The 16728-nt window shown below is 33.2% G+C and overlaps 1 long non-coding RNA gene across 1 annotated transcript; it reads right to left on the bottom strand.

Annotated features, from left to right (window-relative positions):
* Positions 1-102: 102 nt before the first annotated feature.
* Positions 103-9044, bottom strand: LOC143261001 (uncharacterized). The gene is made up of 2 exons (XR_013035247.1): positions 8633-9044; positions 103-3865 (listed from the first exon to the last, which is right to left on the bottom strand). It is a non-coding gene; the product is annotated as an uncharacterized LOC143261001 (long non-coding RNA).
* Between the last annotated feature and the right edge of the window lie 7684 nt (positions 9045-16728).

Here is a 16728-nt window from a genome sequence, read left to right as displayed (position 1 = left end):
CTATGAGATGATTTATTATGTGTACAACATTATTTAAAATACCAAAATTATGAAATCCTTTTTCGAAAATCATCGGTTAGTGTAAACCAGTGTATTACAAAAGATGAAAGGTAACATTCTCTATTATTCCGAAAATGTCTAGTCATATAAGTCAACATAATAAAAAACATGGAGAATACTTAGGCAATTATGCAAACTAATATTTTTGTAATTTCTATTGCGTGTTTCGTCCAAATTTTAATAGGAGTTTGTAGACAAATGTTTTATTTTATTTTCTTCTCATGGTTACTCTGGGGTTTTAATAATGTCAAGTAGAAAGTTGATTGAAGTCATAGAAAATGCTCACTGGAAGTGTGACATACGAAGAACATTCCTGACATATTTTTCATAGCTTATCTTTCACGTACTTTAAATTCGCTCAAGAATAATTATTCAGCCACAGGAAAAGAACGTCGAACATAACGTCGAAAACGTGGGAATTTAAGACAGCGTTAAATTCATTTAAGACATCCACAACCCACACTCTCGATGAGAGCCAAACGTCCAAATATCCAAATAACCAAATCGACGACCCAAGCATCTTTTGCAAACGCAATTCAATAGATGAAACTGTGATAACAGCGAAGCCAAGATTAGAAGAAACAATGATGCAAACACCACTCATCTACAATCTCCCAGGAGCCTCATCTACGCCATTACATCTACCAATAATCTCACCTGCCAAGATCAGTGAACCAAGTATAACTTAGTCTATACCTGATTGCGAATCTAAATCCCAGGAGAACAGCAGTTCAACTGATGGAGACGAACCAGATATTAGCCCAGTTTTGCCACAACCTACGAACACGAATAACATTGTCACACCAGCAGATGAAATTCGATGAAAATTAATAGGAGAAGCTTGCAGTAGATTAATCGCAGGTCACAAGGGTGTAACGGAAACCTTAAATCAATTAACCCTTTCGGTACTACCGCCGCCTATTGGCGGCATCCACGGAAAGTTATGTGGGCACTTTATGTGGGCACCGTGAACAGCACCAACGGAAAGTTATGTGGGTATGATTACTCTCTATAGTACACATTACTTTACTATTCTGTGTTTAAAATTCCCGGCTGTTCTAATCGTTCCATTATAATATATAATTAGTAACAGTCAACAGCGTGCCTTAATTATATATGTTTTATAATATATAGATAAGCTACGAAAAACAAATTGGAATGTTTGCTTATATCGTTAATTTTTTTAATGTATAACTTACAATTTGAATTTAGTTCCCTTCAGGATGAGTGTAAAACGCTTGAAAGGAGAACAATGAATAAAAGAAATCATTGATTCCAAAAGAGATTCTGATGAAGAAAATCAATATAATTTAGCATTTCGCAAAAGGAGGAACAATCGAGCACGTGTACTTAGCACCTCAGAATCTGAAGAAGCAGAAGAGCCTGAAGTACGAATTGATACTCCTTCTAGCATCAAATGGACATCAAAGAAGCTCAGTCCAAAAATTCATGATGTTACGCCACATCATTCGGGAGTAGTTGGGAACAATTTAAATCGTTCGTCGAGAATTTTGGATTACTTCAGACTACTTTTTTCTGAAGATTTAGTTAAATTTATTGTGGAAAAAACAAACAATTACTGGTGTCGACAGAAGGGTTCAGAAGGGATGGAAGTGGATGAATTATATTGTTTTATTGCTGCGTCGTTATTAATGACGCGAACCAAAAAGCTATCCTTAAATGAATATTGGTCTAAAGATAAGCTTCTCCGAAGCGATATATTCAGTCAAATTATGAGTAGAGATCGCTACTTTTCATTATTGAAAGTGTTGCATTTTACGGACATAGTCGGTCGCACTGCTGATCGTTTATACAAAATAAATGAAGTAGTGGAAATGCTACGAACATCTTTTTATCAATGCATTTCAGCCATACCAGCGGTTATGTATAGACGAAAGTCTACTCCTCTACAAAGGCCGTCTCTCATTTAAACAATATATTCCCCCGAAAAGGAGTAGGTTTGGTATAAAATCATTCCCACTTTGTGACTGCAAGACGGATTATATCCAAGATATAATCATTTATTGTGGGGCTAGTGCTACTGTAGCTACCGAATATCAATATATTGGAAAGCCAGGGAACTTTGTAATGTCGCTTTTGCAACCTTTTCTAAACAAAGGCCATTGGGTTGGCAACTAAGACTATTGTATTTATCTGGATAACTGGTTTTCCAGTCCCATATTGTTCAACCTACCCCACGAAAAAAGTACGAACGCTTGTGGCACTGTGCAAAGAAGACGGAAAGAGATGCTTAAAATAACTGATAAATTGAAAAAAGGAAAGGCAGTGTTCCGCTCATCTGAAAATCTGTTTGCAATGAAATGGTTTGATAGAAAGAAATTTTATATGCTTTTCACTATCCAAACCGCAGAATTTGCAGAAGTACCTAAGAAGTCAAGAAAAAATGAAATTGTTCTAAAGCCCAAAACGCATACTGCCTATATAAGCACACCACAAAAAAACAAATCCCAATGGCGAAATTTCACCTTCAGTTGATTAAGGAAATATTAGAAAAATAACACAAGAATCATGAATATCATCGGCTCACAGGGGGACATTTTCCTTCGATATATCAGTCGGGGAAAAAAGATCGAAAACGAAGATGTGTTGTATGTACGGCTGGTGGTGTGAGACGTGAATCCAAGTATCAGTGCGAACAATGTAATGTGGGCTTGCGCGTTTCCCCTTGTTTCGAAAACTATCACACCAAGTTACACTATTAGTTTTGTCGTTGATTATATTTCACTATTAGTTTTATTATTTATTATGTTACACTATTAATTTTGTTATTTATTTTAATTTTGTAATATTGGACCATATTATTTATATCAATGCCATTTACTTTAATTAATGTACTGTAAAGAAAAAGATATGATTTTAAAACGTTAAGCGCCATGCCTGTTTTGTCTGTCCTTCCGTCTGATCCGCGAGATAAGATACCGTCGAAATCGGTTTTCTGCCGAGGATTGGTTTAGGTTACGACTAAGCAGTATAAACATTTTAGAAATGTTTTTCAAACACGTTAAATTCCGCGTCAGTCACCGATGTCGCGGTCCGAATGAAAAGTTTAGTGTCAATCACGCTCGAGATTTCTATGAATGCCGCAAAACATGTTTTCGCGGTTTACGCTGTCGGACAGTGCAACCACTCTTGCGAAAAACTTCCTCGTTCCACGAATGTATAACCGCGGCCAGGTCCTCCGTACCGAAAGGGTTAAAAGAAAAATATCACTGCCCCGAAATGAGAAAAGATTCACAAGAATTCATTCGTTCACTTATCAGAACAAAACCCGTCAACCCGTGATTATTACGGACACATCTCTGGAACCTTTTGACGAACTTGCCATCGACACATTTGGACTACTTCCAAAAACAATCAATGGAAATCGCTACATTTTAACTATGCGAGACAATTTAAAAAAGTATTGGTTAGCAGTTGCTTTATCAGATATTAAAGCCATGATAATAGCTGACGCGTCCGCGAGTCATTTCATTGCAATACGTGAGACACCAAAATCCATTTCGATAGATGAAAACACTAGTTTCTTGGGAAACTAATGCTACATGTTGCCGAGATGGATCGTTAAAAAGGAGCCATATATTGTATTAACAGAACATCTAAAACAATACATCGAGTCATATGAAGAATGGGACCTCTACTTACCATTTGCCATGATTTCATATAAATACCTCCGTCCACGAAGCTACGAATTTCACACCCCACGAATTAATCTTCGGGAATTACGATAAGTGAGCTAATCCGACATAACTTATGGTGGAGTAATACGTCCATGTGTAAAAAGAACCTGAAACAAGTAAATTCGATCCATGTTACATCGGGCCATACGAGATAGTAGATGTCGGATATAAATAATGCAATTTTAAAAACAGATGCGACCGGACACCTAATCGCGAAACATCAGGATAAATTAAAACACTCCTTCGTCTTCGATAGTTCGTCCGACACAAATTAAAAATTGGAATCACTTTCAGGATGAAGTAAATCCCGCTGATTATCCAGAGGTGCACGAGGATCTCTTAATATGCCAATGTATAAGGAAAATGCAACTCGTGTTTGAAGCTGAAGAATACAAATTGTGTGAAAAATGTTGGTCTCGAGTGGCAGCAGAAGAAAGAGAATTATTTCCTGAAGGCTGCTGGCATACCATCGCAGGAAACCACAGAAGTGAGGCAGATTGTCATTGTGAAGGATATGGTTCTGTAATCCTGGAAACATCAAACGCTAGTCGATGCCGAGAATGCATCGAAGAATACATATTTCGAAATGTAACTGGAGACATTACAGTAATTAAAAAATGGCAAGGCCATTGATGTGGTTACTCAGTGGTAGCATCATGACCGTTGACAGCAACACACGCACATATATACTGCAAATAATTAATTTATACAAGCAGGAGAGTCATCGGATGAGAGCATTAATACTTTTGAAGAAATACTTCAATGTAGCAAGGAAAAAAATGTAGACCTTATATTTCATTGTGGAGATTTATTTCACGATGCGAAACCAACAACTTCTGATGAATTAAAATGTATGGAATTGTTAAATAAATACTGTATGGGTCCCAGGTTAGCAAGATATGATAATATCAATATAAGATGGTATTTGAAGTACGACAAATATTAATGATTGTTTTTTCATCAGAGCAATTAACATCCAATTTTTGAGCGAGCCAGAATTAACATTCCCACACTGTACTTTTAAAACTGTAAATTTTTAGGATCCAAATTTTAATATTGACATGCTAATATTTTCCATTCACGGGAAAAATGACCATCCAAGTAAGAAATATAATATCAATAGTTTAAGTACAGTGATTTTTCAACATTGATTCAGCCATTAGTAATTATAATCAAAATTATAGGTTGTGGAATAAATGGGCCAAATGGACTTGTTGTCTGTGTCTGGTTTCATAAATTATTTTGGAAAATGGACAGCCACCCCTAAAATGATCATTCCTCCACTGATGATAAAAATGGGTAATACCCATGTTGCAATTTTTGGTTTAAGCTGCATGAACGATGATAAATTAATACGGATGTTGAACGATTTTAAGGTGAACTTATGAGATCCATATATGTATTGAGAGGTCTTTCCATTTTTTTTTATTGCAAATGATTTTCATTCATAGGTGAAATGCTTTAATTTGTTTGTTTTACATAAAAAACGTGCACCATGTCTTAAACGTGGATATACTTCGGAAGCCCACCTTCCCTCTTTTGTTGACTTTGTCGTGTGGGGAGGGGAACAGGAATGTTGTATCACACACGTGTTTAACTCTAAAAGACAATACTACATTTCTCAAACAGGTATATTTTTAGATTTATTTATTAATTATGATGCATGAAAAATAAGAAACTACTGCTTAAGAAACGCACTTACAGATTGCGATTTCTTTATGCGAAGGCGAATCAAAGGCCAAACACATTGTCATACTTAGCGTAAACGGTAATAAGTTTAAGTTGAAGAAATTGAAATTAAAAACCGTTAGACCATTTGTGTTTGACACTCTGGTCCTTAATGATACAAATATAAAAAGTAACAATGATAGATTGCTATCAGAATCAGTTTTTAATATCGTCGACCGACGCATAGAAAATGAATTGATTCCTAGTACCGCGGAACAATTGTCAAATCATCCGAAGCAACCGGTCTTGCCGTATATTCGATTGAAAGTAATTTACTTGAAAGATAAAGAACGGTTCGATTCGACCAGGTAAGATTCTATTAGTATATTAACGAATACAAGTAATAAATGGAAATAAATAATATGTGTATTTTAGATTGGCACAGAAATATTGTGATAAAGTTGCTAATTCTCACGAATTAATTGTATTCTGTAAAACAAGAAGTTCCGGTAAGTACTCCAGGATACGACTGACATTATGAGCTATACTGAGGTAAACAAAAATTGCGATATTCTACAAGATGCTCGAAGGTAAAATTTGTGTTTGGTTTTTTAATTAGGAGAATTAAGGTTTTGTGGAAACCACATACAAGCAAAACTAAAAGGACACCAGTTTGGTTGAAAATAAAAACCTATGAACAATACTAACAGTGAATGATCTAAATAAAGCATTAGGTAAATTTGTTAACAAAAATAACACTAACGCTTTTAATAACCTACAGAGGTCAAGCATATACAATGTAATATTTCAAAATATTGATTTGCCATTATAAGCTCGATTGTATTGTTACAACTAATTCTTTACATATAGTCGTGAAATAAAAGAACTTGTGCTATGTTTGGAAACTACTGAAACAACTGCAGATATTGGAAATATCAGGAAAGAAATTAAAAATTATTGTGATAAGAGAAAGGAGGAAGCACAAAAAGAAAAGACAGAAGTATATGTATACTTGCAAACAAACTCATTTAAAAATGATAATATACTATCAGATTTGACAGATTGGATAATCGCATGCTATTTTATAGATGCAAACATTATTTGCTAATAGACCGGTAAAACCCTTCAATAATGACGAGATAATAGTTATTGTCAGTAGTAGTAACGATGAAGAAGAAGCGGAAAAAACAGATAAAGCTAATGGCAGTGGAGCATGTAACAAAAGCAAAGAAACCGATAAAAGTAATGAAAATCATAAAAGTTCTGTTGGTATAACATCTGAGAGGTAATTTACTTCAACTCAAAAACAGACAACAGCGCAGGTACATCATCGAACTCTATTAAACGATTCACAGTTTATATGCATAGGTCTTTGATTTACTATTAACCATGACATTTTATCATTTGTTACAGGATGAAGCATTGGGCGGTGATGTAATAAAGAAAATAAATTGAGGGAAGCCTAATAAAATACGGTTCCTACGCAATTTCGATTCCAATTTAGATTAGTTTGTCCAGGTCCGAATCCTTGTTTATACACTACTTGTAAAACATTATATTAAACAAATACTTTTCATTAAATCTTGAAATATTTGATAATATATAATATATATTATATATAATTCGGACATTCAAGTTGCAACAAAAAAAAATACATACTATAAACAAATCTTAAAATCGTATAAAATAGAGATTTAAAAACGACATCAATCTTAAATAAATACTAATGATAGAACAACTAGTACAAGAACTAGTAAAACACCGTTTATCTGGACTGTGTTTATCCAACATAGTAACCCGTTACCAACAATTGGATGTCAGGAACGATGCTCCTCTTATCCAACTCCAGTCTACGCGACATACCCATTATACAACACACTGTTTTTGTTTCTTAGTTAGAAATTCTAGCATAGTCTTCCTGCATAGAATGTAAGATAAGTAACGATTTAATTCAGTTACTTGTATCTATGTGATTCGTCCAGAAACTATATTCTCATTACGTCTTCACACAAATCAAACGAAAAGAGAAAAAGAGTGGTGCTTTGTATTGAAGAAAAATTTGAAATTAATAGACGCTTCAGAAACAATTAATCTCTTGTCTTGTAAATATAACATTGGTAGATTTACTGTATATATCATAAAAAAATTATAAAGATAACATATTAAAATGCAAAGAAGATGATGCAGCAAACACGAATAGAGGAATAAAAATGAATAACAGCTTCTAAAAGTCGGTGAAAGTAATTCATCTTTGCATGAAAGATCAGATAGCGAACAAACCGTAATCACAAAGTTATATATATAATGTTGCAAGGTGCATTTCACACTGCGTAGAGTGCGATGTAGAAAATGTGATTAAAAATGATGGAAATGATAAAGGATTTCATATTCTTAACGACAATAAAATAATATCTCAAGTTATAGAGGATCAATCTGAAGTGAATGTATAATCAGGTACGCTATACAGTATGTTATACAATACTTACATTAAACAACTTAAGAAACAGTTTCAGATATCTAGAAATAAAGAAATAAATACAAGACATGCCCATAAAGCGACATTTTATTAGAAAATAAGCTTACATATTGCAAAGAAAATATATTAGGAATTGTAGATCTCGATAAGTTACATGCATGCCGAAAATTTCATCGAAATCAGTTAACGCAAGGTCATAGTTACGAGCATTAAACAAATTTTAAAACAGCAACTTTCTCACAATTATTGGACAGAAATATTAAAAATCAGGACAAAACTGCGATTTTTGCGATCTTTAATTGTTTACCGCTTATACCAAAGTCAACCGATTCCGCTGAAATTTTCAACATGCATATAAATTACCGAGATCTATGAAATGCATTTCTTAAATCTTCGTTATATATATTTCGTCATATATTATTTTCTTTAATCATTCTAAGCAATAACAAAATTCAAGTTGTTCAGTCCAGTTCTAAGCAAGTTATGGCGTTTTAAAAGTTGTCCGAATATTAATATAAATAAATATGGCCGCGACGCCATATATCCGCAAGAACCGATTGCCCACGTGGAAGACACGTGCTTCCAGTTTCGCAAGCTTTCTCAAGACGCCATATGCGTAACGCACGTGGCGTGTAATAATTCGCACTGGCGAATAATTAGCCCAGCCGAGAGAAGGTGTCCGAGCCATCGAAATGTAAATGAAGAAATTCGTACTGATAATGAGACTTACCGAAAAACCGATCAGAAATTCCCAGTTACGAATGCGGATCCTGGCCGGTCACTAGTCTTGACATATCTTTGGAACGGTCGCTGCCAGTTGTTGCCAGCACTGTCCTTTATTATTTCGCCTGCTGCCCTATGGTCTTTAGCGGCTATCTTCCTTCATTTCGTATGAATTAATCTCGGCTCGAATTGTCACAGTTATACTTATTTCTTCCAAACACCCAACGCTACGGTCTACGCGACAAAGATCCTCGTTCTCGGCAGATCGCTTCTTCAGCTAGAAACGAGGCATTCCCCACTCCCCAGACTCACGGCTCGGCACGACGCACAAACCCTACGCGCACTCGCCGTTGCTCAGGGCCGGCACCATTCGACTCAGCCCACGCTCCGAGCGTCCTAGATCTCGCGGCTGTGTATTCAGTGACTGTAGAGAATACCGCAACATGTTACAATTTCAAGAAATTTCAGTTTATGCAAATACGATAAGCTCAATAAATGGAAAACCAAGAAAGGAATTGGTGGCCAGAACTTTAAATGACAAACATCTCGAAAGTGAAAACATGTGATATGCAGTGTTTTTTCTTCCAGCCGCAGAATTTCCTTCTTTCCTGATTTTGTTAAAAGACTTACGAATCACTTTGCAAATAAAGATAAAAAAAATACAAAAATCATGCTTTCCACAAAACAAAAAAATAAATTATTATATTCAAAAAACTCTACCAAATTGCAGAAAAACAGTCTAGACTGAGCCCTCTTACAGCAAACTACGTGTTACATTTAAGATTACTTTTTTTGTCCGTGAAATGTGTATACGCTGTACGTGATTGTACTGAACATGTGTAATAAATTATGATACCCAAAGCTCACACAATTTTCGAAGTTTAGTATTTACCTAGCACTCTTTATAGTGATTAGATCAGTGCACAGAGATTGACACATAGTAATTAGATGAGTGTGCAGATGATAACTAGAAAAGGCTCAGTAAATGAGCAATGAGATGTACATTGTTTTCTAAAATTCCTGTTATAATATAGATTCACACATATAATGTAGAATGCATAAATACAGATATAGCTTTCATCTGACGCTGTATAAAATTAATAAGAAAGAATAGCCAAAAAATAATCGTCAGTAATGTTACAGCTTTTATGTGACTGGTGGAGTTAATCAATTTGGCAACTTAAAAAGTAGTAAAGTTAAATTCAGTCTTTAAATTTTTAAGTTTTTTATTACAGAAAAAGTTAGTTATTATATATTTTTATTACAGCTTTTGCATAAAAATGAATGTTCACAGTTCTGTTATATTATATTATTTGTAATTAATTCATCAGCAATATTATAAATAATGTCTTCTTCATCAGCTGGATGTGAGGATTCGTCATTTCGATTTGTTGTCAAGTTTTTATAGTAATCATGTTCAACAGGAGGAATGTATTTTAGCAGGTCCATCATGTCTCTCCATTTTTCCCTTGTCACAGTTCTGCCTTTAGGATATAATAAAGGCTGATATATATTTTTCAAACTTTGCGGTCTACCTGATACAGATTTTCTTAAATTAATGGCTTTAAATTCTGTATCTTCATTATAATCACATTTGAATTGTATGAGATGGGGTTTGGACCTTTCTAATTTTATCCAGCGTATTTTAAGCCAATTTACTGGAAAGCCTGTGACGGTCACTTTTCTGTTAATGATTGATTGTTCTAAAGGTTTTGTTGAAAAAATATCTTGGTGGGTCATTTGGATTAGATGAAATGGAGCTTTCTTTTTACATGTTTTGATTATATTGTACCAATCATCTGGTGAAAAAATGTTTTGATTTTTTTTCGCACGTGACTCAATAATGGCAAAATCTGAGTCATTAGGCAAATAGCTGTGCCCACTTACCAAAAATTTCATTTCAATTGACTCAGCTCTTATTTCCGTACTCTGAACAAGTTTCAATAAACTTAAGACAGTTTTAATATTTCTGTTTTGCCCGGTACACGAATCCGAATATGTTATTATTTTTTCAAAGTTTGTAGCGTAAGTCTTTATGTACTTTATTAGACAAGATGAAATTTCTTGAGACCCACGAGATCCTTCAGTTTCTGGCCAAACAAACATGTGGCTTATATTTTTACTGAATTCATGACATCCGAAATTATAAACATATAAATTACGCTTATAATAAGCTACGGATGTGGTCAGCTTGGGAAAGGTCAAAGCTTCTTCCAAGTCGAAAGAAAATAAGAAAACTTTTTCTGATGTTGCCATTCGGTCGGCAGCCATTTGACTGCGAGCCCGTTCAGCCTCTTCTAAGTGAGTTTCCTTTTCAATTTCTGCCATCTTCTTTCCCTCACCGTCTGAGGATTGAATTTTTATTTGCAAAGCATCACAATTTTGACACGTATCCTTTGATGGTTGTTTAAAATGTAAATTAAATTTTGTAGAGAACACATTATAGTAATACTTTTCTTTCACTGGTACTACATTTTCCTTTTCACATTCTGTGACGTATAGTTCATACATCTTCTTAATATTTAAGTCAGGATCTAAATATTGTCGTCTTGGATTATGAGCTCTAGTGTAGTGACTACGGTAGGCTGGAAATAACTTTATATGTTTTATAACACTTGTGTCATCTATTTTATTGCTTGCAACATGGCCTTTGCGCAGATCAAAGATGTAACTTGTTCTTTAGGACAACATTTGTATATCTGCCCATCGCTCACCTGATAAGTGTCTCTAAAATATTTTTTGCAAACGGGAATATCACGTGTGTCTTTTCGAAAGTAATATGTAAAAGAATGTGATCTTCGTTCTTTAGTTTCATTCGTGGGGCGCCTTCTTTTTATTTCGTTGACTTTAATACAACCTCTTAAGAAAATATTTTGGTCGAGCTGACTATGTAAACTATAAAATGCCTTCATGGCAGTCTCTCTCTCATTAGAAAAAATTTTTTGGTTGCTCTTTTGGCGGCATCTGCATTTTATATCGACAAATGTTTTTGCAGGTATTAAATTTCCTCCCCTATTCCTATATGCCAAACCTTTTGTTCTGTTATGCTTTTGTAAATTTCGTGTCCATTTATCAGGATTACAACTTCTTTTCCTCCCAATCAACGTGTTTGTTGCGAAATTTGTACTGTTGCAATCAGATGAATCCGAGGAAAACGATAAACGTCTTCTTGAACCACACTTTCTGTTAATAAATCGTATTGAAGAACCATCACTGTTTTCGTCATCCACGTTGTTATTAGTCTCACTCATCTTGGTTATAACGGTATAATATTTATTTCTTTAAAAACAATCTGGGAGTAATGATGAAAAGATCAAGAAAATATATGTAGGCCGTGCAATAATGGTAAAGTAGACAGTAACATTCAGCGTGCGAGATCACTGTTATACTAACTACCGTTTGCGTTGCGCTTTTTTTTAATCTGTTTGTTGATGCGATTTTATTACCAATATTATTGAGAGGGGGGAAAGCATCTTCGGCTGTTTAAAACAAAGCGTTGATGCATGACAATAAAGCAACGATTACATTAGGGTATGGAGTTAATCAAAATGACTTCTGAAATAAATTACTTATTTTTCAATGGCCAAAAAAATGTTGCCGTTTAATGGTGTTAATTTGTATTATTCAGGGAAGTTATTATAAATATAAAAAGTTATGACTATAGCAAGTGCTTTGACACATAAATTTAAGATTTTTCAAAAAGTGGAGTTAATCGATGTATGCACTGAACGGCTCAAATAGCACGCAGTAGTAAACTTTTCATTCTTACAAGGCACAGTAACTCGATCGAAAACTACTATTTATATTTTGTTAAATATTTTATGTTCCTTATATATTTCAATTATAATAAAATTAGTAGTTATGTAAAAGACATCAACATATATGACATCAACAACATAAAAGACATCAACATAGAAAACCATATAATTTATCGAAAACTTCAGACGCCACTTTAATGGGCACAGTAAGTGACATACTAATCCTATCTGGCTATCATACAGAACTGAAAATTAACAGTTATGGACCTATATACATAATATCGATTTTAAATGTCGGCATTCAACTATCACATTTCTCCTTGGTGCTCGAAGACATCGTCGCTACTCGGCAGTTATTTTGTGTGCGTTGAGTTTTTTGTTTCAATTGATGGGTCAAACAGCGCGTTCTAGTCAGCCTGTCGCAGTTACATAAACGGATATAAAGGACATAAAATAGCACGTGTGCATACTTCGAATAAAATATCATTATTTAATTGGATACGCGGTATTGTGCTTTTTGTTTATTTCCATCATTAAACAATGGAAACTGTTTGATGAGAATTTTTGGATTCTCCATAATTCTTTCACGAACTGAAACCGATGTCATAATTGTTTTCAATCTCTGCTTTATGAAGGTATATTCAAGAATGTAAAAGTTTGAATCTTCAAAATTCTGGCAAAAGTTATCCGCAAATCTATTCGTAGCCTTCATATAAAGATAAAGATAAAAGATGAAAATTATATTCAACGCCACGAATAAATACGCTTTGAATAAAAAATGTATGTATTGGAAATGGATGTAAAAAGAAATGTGCACTGATACTTTCTGGTAGAAAAATATCTTTACTTCGCGACATGTGAAGAAGCTCAAAGAAGAAGAAACTCAACGAGCTACAGTGCCGGACGAATAGATAGCACACTTTAAAATTAACGTAATTTAGATTTATTTAAGGTAATAGCCGAGATTCTAATACTATATAGATTTGTAAATTACTGTTATGAACATACACAAATAAAATAAAATTACGTTACGCCAGTTTAAACAATTTTACTTAGAAAAAAAGAATTTTTATGGAAATACGGTGGAAAATAATGATGGCATATTTCACTAAGAATTATGTTGCGACTCCATGTAATTCCAAATAAAAAAAAAACATGAAAAAAGTGTAAAATAAAATATTTTTTTGTTTAGGATTTAGTTTTCGAGAAAATCGAGATTGAAAATTTGCTAAGCGCTGTACATCGCTTATAGCCGGAAAAGCGTATGTACAAAGCAAGGTTTAAAACCTGGTTTTCTCAAAAACGAAATCCTAAAAAAAAGAAGTCACTCTATATCTTTTTCATTTCTTTTTTATGAAGAATAACCCGGTGACCGCTTGTATATAGTTTCAGGAATACCCTGTACATATTTTTCAACAGGGTGATGCCGCGAATTTTTTTCTCGAGGATTAATCAGCAAGATCATATCGTTGAAAATTGTTGCGAAAATCATAACCATGCATTATGCAAATGGCAGATAATTTCAAAAGATTGCCGAATGATAAAAATGTATTTAAGATGATAAGAAACAATTAGAACAAAAAACTAATAAAGAAACTTCGTAGATAATGACGACTGTTAATAAGTGGAAAGATGAAGCCACAAAACATTAGGCATTCAATATTATTGCTTGATTTATTGACATACATAATTTTTAGTTAAGTGTGCTAACATTTTGTCCGACTGTATTTCCATAAAAATTCTCTTTTTTTAAATAAAATTGTTTACACTTGCGAAATGCAATTTTATTTCATTTGTGTATGTTTATAGGGGTATTTTGCAAATTTATATAGAAACAGTATTTTAGTTGTAATGTTACATAAATGAAAATTACATTAGTTTTAAAGTATGCTATCTTTTTGTTAGATACTGTATTATCCCGAAATGAAAACTAGAGAGCATAATCGGAGACTTGAGACCAAGCATCCACATATTCGACACTTTCCTATCTTTATTTGAAAAACGATTCTATGAATATTGATTTGTTTTTGTTCTGGAACAATGTAGTTACGTGTTGATAATTAAGTGGTATTTTTATTTGTCGGACAAATTCTCGACTAATAAAATTATTTATTTCAAACACATCGAATAAAGTTACTTATTTTATTAGGACCCTCCAATATTGCATAAAGATGAAGAAGTATCTTTTGTTCGTAACGTTTCTATAATTTATTATCTAAATAATGTACAACTCTGCTAGGTTGTCATTTGTTTCGCAATTACAAGATGCAAATGAATTTCAGCATAAATTATACTGCAAAAATATCGTACAGTATTTATGATGAAATAGTTGAAAATGTTAAATGCTAGATGTTTTTAATCGAGTAGTACATATATTTAATCGATCCAAAAGTTTCAGTCATATTACTACGAGATCGATTAATATTGTATAAAAAAATAATGCACCGTCAGACATAATAAAATTCGTTTATTAGAAGTAAGTTAAAAAGATTAAATATTTTAATTATGGAAAAAATTATAACTTAAATTACATTGCACACACACACACACAGCTACTGCAGTAACTCGAAATTTTATATTATTTTCACGATTCTCTTAGTTTCGTTAATATCATTTAGTCCAAGTATATAGACTAAAAAATATACGATCAAACCCTACCAGAAAATCTGACAAATTTAAAACACTGATTGCAATAGATTATGTATTGAGGAACAGTCTTTTCTCTATTCCTGCGAAAAAGAAACATATCAATTATTTTTCTTCCTCATTATTTTGAACCACAATTTTCAACAAAGAAGAAGCTGACAAAATTCTTTAATATATTAGGAAAGGTCTATGGTTTATTTAGAAATGGTTTCATAAAAAAGAAACGAAATACGTCGAGATACACCATATGCTGTGCAATGCTTCGAAATTCTCGTTTACGATAAGCATAGTTTCAGGACAGTCCTTCCGTCCTTGACAGCAATTGTAGGGAATACTATTTTATGGCACCTTCAAGTGGCTTTCTCGTTTAGGGTCTCCGACGATAAGAATCAAGCCGTCAGAGGAATGACTTACAGACGACTCGAGACAATAGATACGAACATGTGTACGCTAGAGGCGAGCAGGACAAGGATGGCTCGCAACATCGAGATCCCATTGAATTAGGAAAGGACGAAAGAAATAGTATAAGCTTCTGATAGGATTGTTCGGTATCTATGAATGCATAGAAACATACGCCGCTTAAGTTATATAATCACTTTTAATGAAAAACAGCGATGTATCATTGACTGTAGTTTTCATAACAGTCTAATAAGATGTTGGATAACCCTTGGATTTGAGGACTGCATTGCATCTGTGTGGCATAAATTCAGTCGGAATTTCTGGTCATATTTTCGTGATTGTTTCCATTAATTCTGCTTTATTATTAAAAGATCCCATTCCCTTGTGATAAATAACCAATTGTCGGATTTCAAAAGACGTATTTCTTCCTTTTCATCCCATTTTCACAAGTAAAGCGTCTGATATCACCAATAATTTCTGTGGTACCGAGTTCTTACAACGAATTTTTATTTATTTATATACAATATGTGTTAGCGGCGTCGTCAATGTAATACAATATTTTACTCTGGCATCTAAGATGTTGTGTCCGAATATTTTTGCGACGTTAAATTTTGTCACAATCTTGTTTATCGCTTATTATACAAAAGAACATGTGCAATAACTAAACAAAATTTATTTTTCTACTTACTTTAAGAAGTGCTTTATTATATGAGAAAACGATTCAATAATACTGCCATAAACAATAAAAGGGAGCAATAATTTTTCTAATAATATCGTGTCCGAATATTAATGGGAGTCACGTGTATCTATTTAATATAAAGAATGTGAAATAAAACTGTAATAAGAAGTATATACATTCGGGTAAACGATGGAATAAAAAATGCTCAAAAATTACTTTTGCCTATATCTTTATCCGAAATATATTTAAAACATTAAGAACTCAATTTTGAAAAAAGATTGAGAAAGAGCAATACTTATTTATTTTAATTTATATTTATTTTAATCACGAGTGTAATTGAAATACAATATATATTTATGTATAATTATTTGTTGTTTGAAAGTTTAAATGAAAGAGAAAACAATTACTTATCAATTATTTGAAATAATAAAATTTGTTTATTAATTACGAATACGATTTCAATTGTTACTTATTAATTATCATTTAATGGTTAAGTATTTATTATTCATGCGGTATACCGTGTCCAATAAATAATAATTACGTCGTAGTTATTAATAATATTTTAATTTATTTATTAAGTACATTGTAATTCGTAATTAATGTAATTGAAATACTTAGTAT

The sequence above is a fragment of the Megalopta genalis genome, unplaced genomic scaffold, assembly GCF_051020955.1.
Source record: "Megalopta genalis isolate 19385.01 unplaced genomic scaffold, iyMegGena1_principal scaffold0030, whole genome shotgun sequence".
In the NCBI taxonomy this organism is placed as follows: domain Eukaryota; kingdom Metazoa; phylum Arthropoda; class Insecta; order Hymenoptera; family Halictidae; genus Megalopta; species Megalopta genalis.
Note: the sequence above shows the minus strand (reverse complement) of the source record. Positions and strands in the feature narration are given on the sequence as shown.